Raw genomic sequence first — 14113 nt, 5'->3', positions numbered from 1 at the left:
GATAGCTGGATCCTGAGATCCCTTCTGGATCAACTAGCTCTCTCTCCAGAAAAAAAAAATCTCAGAAGGGACTGGCAGTTACATTAATTTAGGGTCTGAGCCAATACCCAGTACGGATATCATGGCAACTCCTTTTACCCAGGCTTTCAGTAGGGTTGCAACACCCCTGAAACCGCCTCACACCCTTAAATCACAAGGGCTCTTTACTTTAGAGGAGTAACTGAGGACTGTGCTGTCCAAGCACAGCAACACTGGATTGCACAAACCCCCTCTCATTGTCACAGTCATTTGGATTGCAACAGAGCTCACTCACTGCCGCAGTCATTTTCAGTGAATTTATAATTTCTTGAAAGGATGACATCAGAAGGATTTGCATGTGGATACAGAAGAATTGGGCTCTTGTGACAGAGTGTAGAGAGGGTATTTACAGGTGCAGAATTTTTCCTGTACATGTATAAAGGCTCCCTCTTTAGTGTTGAGGCTCCAGGGTGTTTTGCTCTGCCCTTACCCACTTTGGTCCCACGGATAAATTCTTGTTGGGGCTGAGTAGGAGGTAAAGGGGAAAGTATGGCACAGACCCCAATAACCTGCCTGTCCTCCAAGGTATGGAACATGTTCAGTCACCCCAAGAGGATGATCTGATGTATTCACAGTGGCTGGGAAATGAGTAAATGTTCCAAGGTAGAGAGATATGTATCACAGTGACCTAGGAGTTTATGCACAAAGTACTGACTGATGTTTTTTAGTTTCTTTCTGGATTTGTTGAAATAAAAATATGAAGTCATGCCTTGTGGTGGACTAAAAAAAAAAAAAAAAAAAAAAAGAATTAAAGTTTGTTCCCTGTGCAAGTAGAAGAGTTTGAAGAATTGTCTGCAAATCAAGTTTTTTAACACAGAAAAACCACATTCTGAAGTTTGTTTTATCTGGTTTAGGAAAATCGCTGATTTCAGTTTGTAAGACAGACCTGAAATGCAGCAGCTGTTTGTATCTCATTCTGGTATTTTGTTGAAGCTTTGCTTTAACTTTTACGGCCAGGAGCAAAAAAAGAGTCCTTGTGTCAGAAGATAAATCTGAACTTCTTTTCTTTTTGTTACTCTTCTGCTTTGCAATTTAGTACTGCAAGTGACTGTAGAAAATTTCAGAAACCAGAGATTCTTTCATTTTACTTTTTGAGTATATATGTTCAAGTCATGGAAGAAAGTCAGAATTATACAAGAACTCTGTTCTGCTTTTCATTTACTTTTTCAAAAAGATGCCTTTCCGCTCTGCTGTGCATCAGGTCACATTAAAAATGGCTTTAATATTTTTAGCAAAATATAGATAACATCAAATTTGCCCTGATAAAAGAAATTAATATATGAACTCTACTGCATAGAAAATCAAGTTTCTTAAAAAATAGCTTAATGAACCTTTTTTTTTTTTTCCCTGCAGTGAATCTGTTTGTTTTCTTAAACCCCTTCTCCAACTGTAGTTTTAACCTGCTTGTGGCTAAATCTGGTATGGATGGGAAATAACCACTCAGTAACCTTAGTTGGTGTTCAATTGTTAATATAGCTTGGAAAATAAAAAAGTTTTGAATGGCTGTAGCAATAGTTTTCAACATTTGACCTATATTATTTCACAGACCACTGCTACTTTTATTTGTTTTGTTTTATTTCTTTTTTTTTTTTTTTTTTTAGTTGTGTAGCAACTTTTGGAGGTGCTGGTCAAACTCAGTTGCAGCTGCTTGGAATTTCCCACCAAAGTTTTTTCCTAGTTAAAACCAAAATTCTCAAAAATACTGAAATCACAGAAAAGCAGATTCCCAGGTTAAATACTCCTAATTTTCTGCATATATGAGAATGGATTTATATTCTTCTTGGGCTTTTTTTTTTTTTTTAATCATTCACTAAAAGATTTAAGTGGGCTGCTGAAATACCCCAATTCAAAATGGTGCCAGTGAACCTCAGAGGAGCTTCATTTTGCATATCTTGAGGTGTTATTCTCCTAAATGAGTCTGCTGCAGTTCAAATCCTCTGCAGCCAGTCTGGTTTTCTTGCTGGTTGGCAGGAATTCCATGTTTAGAGGGAGCAGTTTTGGTCCTTGATGTGTCACAGTTGCTGTAGGTGTGCACAGCAGCTGATTTGCAGCTTGCACAGTAACCCTGGCATGGTCTCGTCGTGCACAACAGAACTGTTGTTTCGTGTGAATTGTCACAAGAATCCAAGCCTGTTTGTCTGTGGAAGTTTTTCAAGTGAAATGGAGGAAAATCAATTTGCTTTCAGAATAAGGTTAATGAAGAAAAAACAAAGAAACAACTTAATTCCTGCCCCAGGCCAGTGCATGTTTTCAAATTGGTCCTGTCCTATGATACTCCTGAGTATAAGAATAACATTTTGTATGAGTACATTGATATTTGTGCAGCATAAACCAGTTCAAGTCATAACATACAAATCCCAGTACTCGAGAGTAATATTGGTGAGGAGAAACCTTTGGACAATAACGTCCTAAAGCTAGAACTAGCTTTGAAGTGCAGATCTCACGTCCAGATTTCACTCCTGGCAAAGTATTCAGGACCTCTGGCTGATTAATTTAGTTAGAAATAAGGGCCAGCTGCAATACCTGGCTCTACCTTCCTGTTTGTGCTTCTGAGCACACTAATGCAGCTACAGCAGTGACCACATTTCTCAGTGCAGACAAGTCCCTAAGTTATACATTTTTTAATGGGATAGTTTCATTAGTGCCTTAGCTGATATTACTCATAAACCAACCCTTGCGCTACCAGGTTTAATCATTGTCTCCAGGCAGAGGCTTATTAGTGCAAGGTCATTCTATACTTTTTTATTCCATGTTTTCCCTTAGAGAAAGAGAGAGAAGTCTCCAGAAAAATCACCTGCCTCCTGCCTGGCATATCAACATCCACAGACTTGCTGCCAGCATAGATGTAATGCCTTTTGGTGAAACCTCATGTTGCACCAAAACAGAGAGTTTATATTAAAAGACAGATAATAAGATCAAGTCCTGGAACTTGTATGTGGGATTTTGTAAGCTGTTTAAAGAAATAATGATAAAACTTCTATTAAAAAAAAAAAAAAGTGAACTGTTTCTTGAAAATATTAAATCTCTCATTGTGAGTTAAATGCTTTTGAAATGCTGGATTGATGACTCTGGAGATCAAAGTCTTACACCTGGCTGAGCTACTTAGATGTCCCCATGGCCTTGGAGCACCCCACAGCCTAACCCTCAGGGGTGGGGAAGTGCTCTGATTCCTCTGCTACCATGAAGGAATTGAGGTGCAAAAAGGTAAAGTGACACATTTAAGCTCCCGTTAGAAGCCTGTGCTGAAGCAGGGATTTCAGACCAGGCATCTGATCTCCTTAGGTAGCTATCCAAATGGGAGCTGTCACCTGTTTCCTGCAGAAAAGGTAATGACAGAAAGAGTCTGATCAAAAAGGGTGGGAGATTTCCCAGTTCGATCAAGTCCCTGGCCTTTCAGGAGGGAAACGATGAGAAAACTGAGTCAAGACAAAGAGAGCAGTGTGAGGTGGCTGACACCACTCTCTAGCAACTGGACTGTGATCTAACAAGCTCATTTGTTGTAGAACAGTGAATAATAATGCTTACCCCGGTGATTTTTATAATTCTTTGCCATGTGGCCATTCCTTGCTTTGGAATGTGTTTCTAATTGAACTCAAAACAGATTGAAAATTGGGGAAAAAATTAGGGAAAAATTTCTGCTGCAAGGCTGTTCTCGACACTTATGATCAGAACATTTTAGATCAAAATGAGCCAATTATATAGAAACATGCTGATCCCCCTGGAATTCACATTTTTCCTTTCCCTCCTGCCTCCCTCTCCAGGCTCCTCAGCAGCACATAGACAGGGTTTCAGGGTTTCTTCACTTTTTGGTGACTTACTGGACAAGGGTCTAAGAATCCAGACCTCTGTGTTCATTGCTTTCCATTTTTTAACTCCTGCAGATTCATGCAGATTAGGACGACTCCAGATTCAGAATCTGTCTGACATATCAAAGATTTCTGCATGATAGAAAGTGTAGTTCTTTGATCTAAAGCACTCATATTCTTTCTTCATTTACATCAGTAGAAAATTCGGGCCATTTGTTTTCCTGTCTTGTGCACACTCTTTAACCCCAGACAATAATAAAAAAGATTTTAAAAATAAGCATAATTAATCTGTCATATATGTGGCCATGCAAATTAGAGAGGTCTGAACTAATAATGTGAATCACATATTTTAAAATAAATAAATAAAAGTAGTATAGGCAGAGAAGCAGCCAAGCATATGGTTTCACCATATGCTGAAGCATACTTACTGTCCCTTATATCCTGTATTCCCTGTGAAAGCTATGTATACATAATCACTGACAGAAAAAAAAGCCCACAAAAACCAAAAAAACAAAAACCAAAAAAACCCCCACAAAAAAAACCCCAAAAAACAAACCCAACAAAAAGAAACAACCCTGCATTAAAGCATTTTAAAGCTACAAGATCAAGTTCTCTGTATTTGGGCTCTGTGAGAATTCATGCAGTCATAATTTCTCTAATGGAAGTCATAATTTCTCTAATAAAGGGATGTTGCAAAGAGAATCTTTTCTGGGCTTCATCATGTGAGTTTTTGCATGGAAGCTCTTTCTCATTCAGTGGAGGTGGCGTATTGTAGTCACTGAATGAATATGAATATTCACATGAAGACATGGATCCATACCCTAAAGTTGTGTCTTATACACCATCTTCTCCTTTATTCAGTGGGGAAGTAGTTCTGGATTGCTTAATGTCTGTATCTGATATCCTTTAGCTGTTTTGGGAACAATATTGCCAGGAAATACATCTATTACTATTGTGGTTTTAATGTCTGGTTCAACTTTTTTTCTGTTTTATTGATAGAAAGAAAGAAGAGGTATCAAGCAATGTTCACATACCAGTGAGACTGGTTGAAAACATTCAAAACATTTTTTCATTGTAAAGTCGATTTTTTTTTTTGTTTTTGAGAATGTTAATCACATTTCTCTTTACTACAAGAAAAAAAATTACTTTCAATTGAATTTTCCACTGAGAAATTTTGAGGCAAGCTTTTCATTCCAGGTAAGGTATGAAATTCTCTTTTGAAAATTTCCCTTTTGGCCCTTGCACAGCCACCACAGAGCTTTTGGGGTGCTGATCTCTTCAGCTAGGAGTGATCCTCATGCTGCAATACACTAGTTAGTATACAGAGTTAAATAATCTGGGATGCCCTTCATTCTTTGGAAAGTGCAGACATTTTGGAACTTTGAACCACCCTGAAGTAAAAGTAATTTCAGGAGCAGCAAAATGCTGTGGAGGAGGGTAAATCCATTTTTAAGCAGCTGTGTTATAGAAGGGTGGCCATAGAAATCTTTGCCTTACAAAGGGTGTGAGATTCTCTGCTTCTCCTGTGTTTGTCTGGCTGTTTCATTGCTATAATTCACCAAGGCATGATTCAGAAACTCTGTGTAGGTCACTGGAAAAGTAGGTGCTGCTCATCATTGAAAAAAAATGGAAAAAAAAAAAAAGAGTGGGAAGAGCAGAAATTTGTTGAATCTTGAAATAAACAGAATGGAATCAGAATTTGAACAGATGAATTATGTTTTTATGTTCATATCTTCTGTGTATCCATAACAATCCCAGGAGGCTTCACATCAACATTTTGAAATCTTTTTGATAAATGCATTCACGTTCTTACCAAAATTGACTTGTGTTTGGATTTCTCATCTTATACTCCAATTAGCATTTGAACCCAACACTTTAAGCACACGATATAGTGATTTCTTGAATGCATATAGTTAATTTAAATGTTTCAGATCATTACTAGTGAAGCTACCAAGTGCTTTTTTATTTCTGGTGGTTTTCAAGAGCTGATTTTATGATGATTTGGCTTACCTTGAAAATGTATTTTTTCCATAATCTACTTCTGAACTCCCATTTATGACATCTTAGAAATACAGAAAACAATTCAGATTATGTCAGGGCTGAAGGTACTGAATTCTTAGGTTGAAACCTAAAGTGGAACCTATCTTTCAAAGAGGAACAGGTCAAAGGAGTTAATGGCTAATGTGTGACTTAGAGCTAATTTTAAGGAAAGAATATGGAGTGATGCTGGTATTATTTCCTGATTATTTTTTTTCTCATTTTCCCTTTTTTTTTTTTTTTTTTTTTTTTTTTTGGTCATGGTTTATACAAAGCATAAAAGCTCCTGACTAGGAAGACAAACGAAAAGGAAAATAGACTAGGAGGTAACAACTCCATTCTGAGAATTGTACCTGATACAAATGTACAGCAGTGACTTAAAAAACTGATGACCCACATGGAATCTTACCCCATGTTCTAAGTATAAAGTCGTAGGATTTTTCCTAATTTGTACTTGCCATGATAAATAAATTGGCTGTTACCATTTCTGCTTCCAGCAACGCCAAGAATGTAGTGAACTTAAAAGACAGAGACTGTTGAAGGCAGATGAGATCAGATGCCTGTGAGAGACAGAGAATCCAGAAGTTTCTCATGTTTCTTTGAACAGAAGTTGGCCACTGTGAGGCCAACGTCATCATTTTTGGGCCCTGGTGTAGCTCTCTGCGCTGGCTCAGCTGCTGGAGAGGAGCCACGGGGTTAGATTGATCACCCCGTGTGGAATACACCTCACAAGAAGGATGTGGCACGTGTATGGCATGGTGACCCCATGCTATTCCCTTGATTGGGACAGAGGGAGAGGGCAGAGCACTCCACTTCTCTGGCTGATCACAAGTCATTCAAAGCCATGGTGAATTAGACAAGCCTTTCTGAGCTGTGTTAATTTGTACTGCACTGGGGAAAGACAAAGACATTTTACATCCAGGAGATGTAAAATGTGACTTTCCCTGCTCCCTCTTCTTTAGTCCTAAGCTGCATCTTGTGACAACTGAAAGCACTCCAGGAGTCACCACGGAGAAGCTGTTTTATTGCCTTGAGACTCTGCAAGATGAAGAAAATCATGACTCATCCAGTTAGATTCAGAGGACAGTGGACTTTGACTATGTTATGCCTTCAAACTGGCTGGAAGGCTACAGATGATTTCCTCTGCCTGCGCTTCTCACTCTGTGAAAAAGAGAGAATTGCCTGTCTCTAATGCTCTTTGAGATCTGTGCTTGAAAATGACGTATGTCAGTTATAGATTGCTATTTCCTTCTTTCACTCCCTGCCCAAGCTTTCCTTTGCATGCAGGACTCAGGCAGCTTCTTGTTTTGAAAAGAAAGTGGCTGAGAGGAAGGAGCTGGCAATGCATTAGGGTTTTGCAGAACTTTGCTTTGCCACAGGCACGCTGTGGGACTCAGAGATTTTTATCTCCTCGTGTTTCGGTTCTCCATATGTAAACTGGAGATAATAATGCTCCTCTTGGCTTGATCTTTGTCCTATTTATTTAGTTTATAAACTTCCTGGGGGCAGTGATCATTTCTTACTAGGTATAATACCAACCACAGAGAAGCTCAGCTATCATTTCGGGCCTCTATGTACTGCCATAAAATATCCATTAAATAATTATGTTATGGCAGGCATTGCCAAATGATCTTGTCTCCTTAGACTTCTGAAATATTTTTTCTTAATGTACAGAAAAGGTTCAGTCTCAGACATCTGCGAAGATTTTGGTTTTCTGTGAGAGGCTGTATGTGAAACTGCATTTGAATGTATAAAATGTAGCCAGCTCTGGGGTCCCAGCACAGGAAGGATATCCACCTTTTGGCGCAACTCCAGAGGAAGCCACTAAGATAGTTAGAGGGATGGAGCACCTCTCCTACAAGGAAAGTCTGGGAGACTTGGAATTGTTCAGCCTGGAGAAGAGAAGGGTTCCGAGAAGAGAAGAGAAGAGAAGAGAAGAGAAGAGAAGAGAAGAGAAGAGAAGAGAAGAGAAGAGAAGAGAAGAGAAGAGAAGAGAAGAGAAGAGAAGAGAAGAGAAGAGAAGAGAAGAGAAGAGAAGAGAAGAGAAGGAAATTGTGGCCTTCCCTGTACCTAAAGGGAGCTTAAAGGGGATGGAGAGAGACTTTATGAGGGCATGGAGTGACAGGACAAAGGGGAGAGGTTTCAGACTGAAAGAGAGTTGGTTTTGATTAGGTATTAGGAAGAAATTCTTTAATGTGAGGCACTGGAATACGTTGCCTAGAGAAATTGTGGATGTGCCTGGAAATGTTCAAGGCCGGGCTGGATGGGACTCTGAGCAACCTGGTCTAGTAGAAGGTGTCCCTGCCCATGGCAGTGGGTTGGAACAAGACAATTTTTTAAGTCCCAACCCAAAAAAATTTTTATGTCCCTTCCCTTTCATGTCCTTTATAATGCTATCACAAGATTCTGTATATTTAAATCCACATTCTCTCTTGGCAAAAAGAAGTAAGTCATTGAGATCTGCTGGGAATAATCAAAAATGTTCCTTCTAAACACACACCCAAATTCTGGGTAAATATAGCTTCATGAACATCATATCTTTTAGCACTGGATAGCTCAGAACTATGAAGGTCTTTCTGTGGCTTGTAGTATCCTACAAAAGCAGAAAAGTGGAGGAAAAATTAAGCCCAGATACTCTTAAAACATTTTCAAGTCTTCTGATGTATTTTGAGGTTCTAACAAAACGACTGAGTAGACACATTTCTTTGGTTTTCTATTGTATGTGAAACCTTCACCCGAGTCCTTTGCTGATCTCTGTCCTCTAAAGCTCCCAAACTTTATTACAGTTGTGTTCTACTAGATGAAACAAGAGCAGATAAAGGTGTGAGTGCCAGTTATTCTGACACAAGAAATGACTGAGAATCAGGCTCAGGGTAATTGTGACACTTCCTTGCTTATGTTTTTTTCCTTAGAGAGAATTAAACCTATCTAGATTTTGGGGAAATTTTGTCTCTTGTCATCAAAGTTAAAAAAAAAAAAAAAAGATGATGATGTAGGTGCAAGAGAAGCTGGGCGAAAGAAGACACTCAGCATTCAAATTGGCCTTTTTGTTTTCTGTTTTCTCCTTCCTCTCTGTCCAGTGTGAAATCTCCTCTCTCCATTCAATGAAAGCCTTCCTTCCTTCCTTCCTTCCTTCCTTCCTTCCTTCCTTCCTTCCTTCCTTCCTTCCTTCCTTCCTTCCTTCCTTCCTTCCTTCCTTCCTTCCTTCCTTCCTTCCTTCCTTCCTTCCTTCCTTCCTTCCTTCCTTCCTTCCTTCCTTCCTTCCTTCCTTCCTTCCTTCCTTCCTTCCTTCCTTCCTTCCTTCCTTCCTTCCTTCCTTCCTGTTGCAATAAGACAACTCCAATGAAAACGGTTGCCATGAGATAATCACACCTCTGGGGGATTACAGGCATCTGGCTGTGGTTCATAAAATCCCTCAGGACTGATTCCCCTTTCCCTCCTCCTTAAGATAACCACACTTCCTGCTGTGGTTTATGACTTGAAAAAAATTGCAGGTTTTGTGATTGTAATGTACAGATATTATTTACATTAAGTTATTTTGTTTCATTGCATTGAGAATTTAAATGAAACCCAAAGACTTTTACTCTCATTTTTGAAGGTGTTCTTACTGCCAGGAAAAAAACAAGTGCCTGATGACTTCTGTGAAGTATTTCCTGAGCATTCATTCCAGGCTGAGCATCCTGCACCAACAAAAATATTTGAGGTGTGCTCATGCCTTGCCTTCCCACTTTGATGTGTTTTGCTGGGCAGTAACATTCCAGAAACACGTTTTGAGCATTTCCATTTTGATTCATCCTGTATCACATCTTAACAATTAAATTGCTTGGCTTAACCTAAATACACTTCTAAACCTGCCTGCCAGTGAGCTTTAGAGTATCTGTTGCCAACTGTGCACACACCCCAAATCCTGCAGTAATTTGAACGGCATCGTATTCTGCTCATACTTTCTTTCAGTTTCTATTAATTGTGAGAGCCTGAAATTAAAAATGACTGCTTGCTTCCCGTTTGTTTGGATTTCAGTACTTGCTATAACCAAAGATAGGACACTTGGAAAAGCAGTGGAATCTGCAGCAGGAGCTGCTGAAGACTTGGATGGCTTTATTTACACATATTTTACTCTAAATTTAACTCCATATCTTGACATTTAGGTTGATGAAAGTGTTAACATCTCCAGAAAGATTTTACTGAAACACAAGGCACATTCAGTGTTTTCTTAGGCATTCCTATTTCTGTGTGAATATAACTCTTTTCAATGGTAAGATAAAAATAAGAAATGTTTTGCCAGGAAAAAAAAAATAGCCAACTGTTTAAAAAGTAATTAAAAGCATACAAATTTAGATTGAAGCAACAATGAAAAAATAAAGGGCGAGGGAGAGATTCAAAACACAGCATTAGTATAATGCACTTGGTACATTGTAAGTGCTTTGCTGCTTCTGAAATTCCCTAACAAGGTGAGTGAAACTATTCTAAGAACACTATTATCTAGAGACACCTTTGAACTGATCTATCCTGAAGAATAACCTCCAGAAAGATAAGGTGAGGAGGAAGGGAAGGCAAAAAAAGAGAGAAAAAAAAAAAAAAAGCGCAACAACTTTCATATGTTTGTTGGCCACACAGCACAGCTCCGACTTCTGAACATTTTTCCCCAATTATTTTTGTAAAGTATTGATCGCAATTTAATTTTGCAGTCCCAACATGAGAGGCGCTTCATGCTGAAATGTCTCACAGGAGATTGTAATCAGGGTCTAGCCTGAAGGTGAAGCACTAGTACATAGGTTTTACTCTATTCCTCCACTCTTCATCAGTTCTGGGATTGGAGCAGAGGGCATTCTCAGGCAGATTAATTTTTGACGATGGGATCGATGGAAGATGTTTTTTCCTCCTGACATTGAGTCATCTAATTTGCTGTTTATCTTTGGCTTATTGAGTTTTGAGCATTGTTAAATCATACCTTTCAGCTGTTTAATTTCAGATGTGAATTTTGCATTCCCCCCTTGTACTTAGGCATAACTCTTTTACCTTAAATGAGCAGGGTGATGGGCCTTTTTTTGACACCAGGTTACTGCTTTCGAGTCTGTTAAGTACTCCAAGGTAATGTTATAGTACTTTCTGGCCTTTTTTCTTTGCTTGTGGCCATAGATCAGATCATCTCTAGGGAAATCATTACTTGCCATCATTATTATCCCTAGCACCTTCATCTATTCTCCCTTGTTTCCTGACTCCATTGCTTGATGAAGTGCCTACTTGTGAGGACACCTTTAACTCAGGTCTTGTAATTAACCCCTTCATTGCTCAGGCTGCTTCGTTTTATTGTTCCTTTCCCCAATAAGCTGTGATCTATGTGTTTAGCTTTTGGAGCAGCTCATGATAGCAGCACTCTTGAATTGTCTGGGAAGCTTTTTTTTCTTGAGGAGGCTGGTGTTTTTTTTGTTTTTGTTTTTTTTTTTTTTTTTTTTTCCTTTGATTTTGTTTTAGTACCAGAGTGAACATTGTGCCAAATATATTGCTAATGCTAAATAAAAGGCTTTCACTCAAATGAAAATTAACTTTACTTAACCTTTGCTAAAGGGTTATATATTATTGCCTTACATTTCAAGGGGAATCCTCTAACCTTGGCCCGACTCTGAGCAGTCTATGAAATAATCTTGCAATTATTAATTTTTACTGGCTCAACATATATGCATAAAATCACAAAAAATTTTTGTATTGTGGTGACCAGAAAAAGGTGGGTAGAAGCAGTAAGTTACTTATCATGGGAAGCTGCCAAACTATTATACATTACACTGGCTTCAGATTGGTAATAATCAGAAATACTTTCATTTTCTATTGCCATTCTCTCAGACTCAAGGCCAGGAAGGGTTAGTTTGTTTAGCACATGAGGAGTCTATTCCTTCTATGGATGTTGGAATTCAGAGGTCCTCTGTGGACATCTCATATCACTTCCAAAAATGTTCATCTTTGGTCCAGAAAATGATCCATTTCACCTTTGTAAGGCAAAAATCTCAACTTACACTCTGAGGTTTCATTAGAAATATTCTTTGCCTATTTATGTGAGAAAGGTTTTCAATATGCTTTCATTTTTTGCAACTAATCTTCCTTACTTCAAGGCACTTAAAAGTTTAGGACAAGAGCTTGACTTGGCCATGATGATAATATAATAATAATAATATTGTGATGAAAACAAACCCCACTAATTTAATTGATATAAACTTAAATTGAAAAATCAAATAAATGGAATATTAAACTTCTTTTAAATGTTATATTTCAGGTGAAAAATAGAATATTACACTTTTCACAGGATCTTTTAATATTATTATATTAACTATTTCTGTCTCTTAAAAACAGGCTGTCTGTAAACTGCAATCAAACATTGCATGGGAGATGAAAATTTGGTTGGGTGGGAATTTGGTTGAGCAAGAATTTTGTTGGGAGAATTTGTTAAGAATTTGGTTTAGAATTTTTTGTTGCTGTTTTTGCTCTTGGGATCTTGTTGGATTGTGGGTTTGTGGTTTTGAGTTGTGCTTTTCTATTTTTTTTTTTTTTAAGAATGTTGTGTTTTTATGAATGTCCTTGTCTACCACGGGCAGCCAAAGATCTCTTTGTTACAGGGCATTTTAAAAGCTTTCCAGCCAATAGCACGTTGCTAAAGCTTACAAACTGTTGTTCTGGCAATTACTAAAAGCACATGTACATCTGCTTCAAATAATGCTTGCTTGTATGTTATTAACAATATAGAATACTCTATTATTAAGCTTAAAACCTTCTACTATCTTGCTAAGCATATTTTTCTGCAATTTTAAGGTCTGTCCTGGCCAAATCTAAAACTCAAACAGATGTTTCATGTCCTTGCTTGCTGTAATATTGTATGTTCTCTACTGTCTTGGGTTGCAATACAAGATTGCAATGCAGGTTGGAACCAGGGGTGTGTATTCTATTATCATCTGCTGAAACCAGGTGGGGAGGTGTAATGGGCTAGCTGCTAAAACCAGGTGGGGCAGTGTTTCTTTATTTCTTCCACAACCCATCCTCCCTCTGGGGGTTATCTGCTGTTAATGGGCCATTGAGGCTCACTGCATGATTGATATAATTACATTATCCCATTGGAAGATGCTCCAGACAGTGGGAGGAGCCAAGCATTCCTACCTGGATAAAAGCTGAGACTCAGAACACCAGGATAGCCTGTTTTCCATTGGATTACCAGAGGAAGACTGGATCCATCTCACCACCACTGGACCCTTCTACAGGATGATCTCTACTCCAACAGAACCACATCTGTCACTCCAGGAGGACTTATTTGGACTGCTCCCAACACCCTGACCAACAGGGTATCAGATCACATTCTGACTCTGTCAGGATTTCTAGGAATTTTGTTTGTTTGTTTGCTTGTTTTTTTGTACTACCACATTTTTATTTCTTAATATTCTTTGTAAAGAACTGTTCTTCCTATTCCCATATCTTTGCCTGAAAGCCTCTACTTGCAAAATTATAAAAATTTGGAGAGAGAGGGTTTACATTCTCCTTTCCAAGAGAGGTTTTCCAAACCAAGACATCTACTTTCAAGCTTAGCAGCTGCAGCTAGCTCTTTCTGTTTCTGAGGCCTACTTTCACAGCTTTCTGAAAGTCTTCTTATCTTTGCTATTTCTCACACTGAGGCTTGTCTCACCTTTCCTTTGCTTCACTCCCGTGTTTGCTCCATCCCAGCTGCCCTGTGGAGCATCCCAGCATCCCGTCCTCGGGGCTGGGCTGTGCCAGCAGCTCCTCCAAGGCCACCTTTGGCAGCTGCTCGGTGCCAGCAGCTTCTCGGTCCCTGGGTGGCAGGGGATCGAAAGAGGCAGTAATTACTGGCTGCAGGTGTAAGATGCTTGCTCCCTTGCCCTGGGGGAACTGAACCGTGGCCATGATTAAAGGTAGTTAGCCATCCCTAATGACTGCAAGCACGCAGAGCTGATAATTGCAGCTACTTTTCATTCCGCCACCTGGGAGGACTGACCTACTGCCAGCAATAAACTTTCTTAAGTTCTGTCCTTTTGCTTTTCAGAATTAGGTTTTATTATTATTTAATTTTTTTGTTTGTTTTGTTTTTTTAAAGATTTTTCTAATCCTTCTTGACCTTCTTTGGATATGTGACCGGCCCTGTGACAAAGACTGCTGTAAAGGATCCGAGAGCAGCTGGGAAGAGGAGGATACTGGGT

Source organism: Chamaea fasciata, unplaced genomic scaffold (genome assembly GCF_029207755.1).
Source record: "Chamaea fasciata isolate MVZ Bird 193981 ecotype frontalis unplaced genomic scaffold, bChaFas1.0.hap1 SCAF_5, whole genome shotgun sequence".
Taxonomy (NCBI): domain Eukaryota; kingdom Metazoa; phylum Chordata; class Aves; order Passeriformes; family Sylviidae; genus Chamaea; species Chamaea fasciata.
Note: the sequence above shows the minus strand (reverse complement) of the source record.